The sequence below is a fragment of the Arachis duranensis genome, chromosome 8, assembly GCF_000817695.3.
Source record: "Arachis duranensis cultivar V14167 chromosome 8, aradu.V14167.gnm2.J7QH, whole genome shotgun sequence".
In the NCBI taxonomy this organism is placed as follows: Eukaryota; Viridiplantae; Streptophyta; class Magnoliopsida; order Fabales; family Fabaceae; genus Arachis; species Arachis duranensis.
Genome location: NC_029779.3, coordinates 40406317 through 40410372, shown reverse-complemented (window position 1 = coordinate 40410372; position 4056 = coordinate 40406317).

Here is a 4056-nt window from a genome sequence, read left to right as displayed (position 1 = left end):
CATTTTAATTGTATTTTAAATGCTATATCTGTTGTTAAACAACAAAAATGCTATTTACATACTAAAATTAGTCACTAAAATTAATCACAATATATTTATATATGAATATATATATAGTTCAACTCATCTTTAGTGTGTGTACTTTTGTATTTTAATATCCAGACGAATGCGATGCGATTTCTGTTATGCTTTTGTTTAGCTTCTTCTTTAAAGCTTCTAGTTAAAATTTCTTTTATCTATATTTATATACGTCATTTTCTTTTAGAGTTCATAATACATTACCACTTCTGCTTTACGACTTAAGCGTAAAGTTCCGTGTAGTAGGATGCTACATTATGGTATCAAAGCAGTTCGTTCCTGTAGAGCCTGAGGGACGGACTAACTATGCTTCTGAGTATACTCTGGGTTGTGTGTACATGTTATTTAAGATGTTTGCTTGACATATATAGCATAAATGTTCATTAGCATTATTTTTGGAGATTCAAAGCACTAGCCTTGAGATATTAAGACTGATCGCCTTAATATCGATTGTTCAGTGTGGACAAGACCCAAATGACGTCTCGTGGACGCAACCGAGATGATACGGCTGATTTTTTGCCTGCTGTTGTGCGAGCTACTGTTGAAGGGATGGAGCGAATAACCTAGGAATGGTGATGGAGGCGGTAATAGACCTGGTGTTGGAGACAACCAAGGGATTAGAACTCGTGCAGTTGAAGTAAAGATCGATGGTGTTTAGTTAGAAAGTTACAGAGATTCAAGGAGGTTCTGGTGGAAGAGAGTGAAGGATTAAGTCCTTAATGTTTTATAATCAGAGTGACGTTGCAAAAGTGCGGTGATTTTGGTGGCTCTACAATTGCAGTGATGTGAGTAAGGAGTCTTGGGATATGAGATTGTTTCCAGGATGAAAGTAGGATCGATGAATGAAAAGTGCGAGTGTATGATTTAGGTTATAATGAATTGACTCAGACTAAGAGATTGAGCAATTGTTTAGCGTTTGAGATAGTTGAAAAGGACTTAAGATTGATTTTAGTTAGATAGGACCTTAAAGGGTAAGGAAGTTTGTAGTCATTGAGAAAGAGTTAGACGAAGCTAAAAATGAAACAAATAGGTATGGCTTAGGCTTGAACTTGGTCAATTTTATGATCCTGTACATAAGAATGAAGAATGTGAATTGGTAATTGAATTGATGTTGGAGAATGGTAGAATGAATGGTGTGAAATTGGAGGAACAAATTTTGAGGACAAAATTCTTAATTACGGGGGTAGGATACAAAATTTCATAAGTTAATAAATAATTAATTAATAAATTAATTATAAATCAAGAAAATTAGAGAATTAAATTTTATAATTAGAAGGAATCAAAATATTAAAAATACGAATTTTAACACTAATTTTAAAGAATTGTTCCAAAGATAGACCAACAGGCCAAATTAGTTGAATCGTGCTCGTTTTGGGCCCAAGGCCCAACATATATACATGCCACACTTGAGCTTTTCAGCTTATAACACAAAGAGGGGGGGGGGAGCACGCTGAAGGAAGAGAGATTGAAGAACCCTAACCCCTAAATCACCCAAATTTCATTTTCTCAAAACTTTCAATTCTGAGCTCCGATTGACAAGCCGTTTGTGATCACGCACTCGTCTTGGAATCCTCTTCAATTATAATCCAACAAAGTGGTAATTATCTTTAATTTTTGTTTCTAGTTCTCTGTTCTTCTCTTTTTCATATTTTTGGTTTGGATATTGAGGGATTTTAATGATTTTGGTGGTTTATGTACAGTTTAACATTGGATAATTATTGGGTTTTACCCCAATCATCAATGGAGGACGTAAGAAACCATTAACCCTTTTGAATCTTCTAATTTTATGAGGTTAAGATTTTGAAATTTTGAATGTGTATGAAATTATATGGAATTATATTGAATATATGTGAAGTTGAAGTCAAATTGGTGAAATTAGAACAAAATTATAGTGATTGAAGATTGATAAATTGATTTGGAACCCTTGGAAGCTTGTCAAGTGGACTTTGGAGGCATGAAAATTGTGCATGAAAATTGTGAAAATGAGGTTATGTGGTGTTTTGTGGCTTGGGAGAAATCAATCAAGATATGATTTTGCAAGAAAACTTAGGTTAGTTGCCTCAGGATAGGCTTGAATGTTTGAATGGTTGAAATTTTAATGGAATAAATGTATATGTGTATATGTAATGAGTATGATGCTGGATGTGGTAGTGAAATGGTGGGATTACATATAAATATTGTATATGTGTATATATGTGATGAATATGACGTGGAATTGATAATGAAGTATTAGTATTTTGGGTGACTAAATGATTTATAAGTAGTGGAATTGGTACTTGGTGAGTTATGATAATGTTTGGGATAGATTTGATTATGATTTGGTTGATTTTGGATTGAAAACTTTAGAAAAACTTGAGGTTTTGAATTTTGGTAAAAACACAATTTTCAACCAACTTTGACACGCTGTAACTTTGCCCTTGGATCCTTAAATTTGGTGAAACTCGTCTTAAATAAAAATTGGGTCCAAGTAGTTTATGATGATTAAAGAACGGATAAAAAATAATTTTTAACAAAAAAATTATGCACGTTTGAAATTTGGGTTTAAAAATAGAATTTTGCCAAAAAAAACAGAAAATCCGGTATGCGTGCGTACGCACACTATCGTGCGCACGCACAAACCAAAGCGTGTGGGGAGATTCATGCGTACACATACTCTAGGAGTTTTACAAGTTATGCGTACGCTCACTATGATGCATACGCACACGCTAGGAGAGTTGTCTGGTGCGTACACACAATGCCTTATTTTGCACAAAAATTCTGTTTTTAACTATTTGACCTTCTTGGTAGGTTTGTAAACTTCTGCAATTTTCGTTGAAGGTTCGATAGCTAGTTTTTAGGCTTTGGAGTAAGAGCGAACATGTTGAGGGTGATGAATTGATATTAAAGAAAAATGGATTACATAAAATGAGAGTTGTGATTGGGATGATTATGATAATAAGAAATGAGAATGATTGATGATGACTAAGTATAATGAGTATGGTTATGACACTAAAAGATGATGATGAATGAATTTGATTGAGATAGAAAGATAATGATTATGAAAATGGAAGTAAGTCTCATTGACATGTGCCTGCTCGAATAGCATGCAAGGGTCGGGCCTCATCCCACTTGCTCCGGGTTAGTATTTGAGTTTCCTGAAAAGTAGCAAGAGTTGTGGTTCGTCCCACTTGCTCCAAGTCAGTAATTGTGACACCTGGGCAGTAGCAATAGTAGTAGTTTATTCCACTTGCTCTGTGTTGAGTTGTAAACACCCGTCTGGATAGTAGCAGCAATAGTAGTTCATTTCACTTGCTTTGGGTCAAGCGGGTAGTATGTAAGGGGTTGTGGCTCAGTCCCACTTGCTCCGCGAGGTGGTGTTTTGTCCAAGGTTAGCTATCGAACATGTTGGGTTTGGCTATACAATCGACAGATGAGACTCATCAGCCATAGGACAGGCATACATAATATGTATTTGTATGTTTTGTTTGAGTATGCATTGTTTTAAATTGCCTAACTACTTATCCATGCTTATCTGCTACCTGCTTTACTTGCTATATCTGTACTCTATTTGTATTTTTTTTTTATTTGTATGTGTTTGTATCTAAGAGATACCTCAGTGGTGGAGGAGTATTGAGAGTTGTTCTACTTTTAGCAATTTGAAGGTTTGAGGGAAATAGAAGGGGAAAAGTTAGATTAGAACTAGAATTTTGTAGATAGAGTACCAAATTTCTGGTTTAGTATAACCTTTAAGTTAAAATCTGAGTGTCAGAGTTTTAGGAATGTCTCTGACTTTTTCAAAATCTTATATATTATCTGTGTAGACACCTTAACCAGTTAACCATACTGAGAACCCAGTTCTCATTCCATACATATTTTGCCATTTTTCATATGTAAGTCGAGAGGCACCTAGTTGAGCATTCTGGAGATCTTTTGGAAGCGAAAAACTATTTCAAAACTTGATGTTTTGTATTTTGTTTTTATATATAGATGCATAGATAT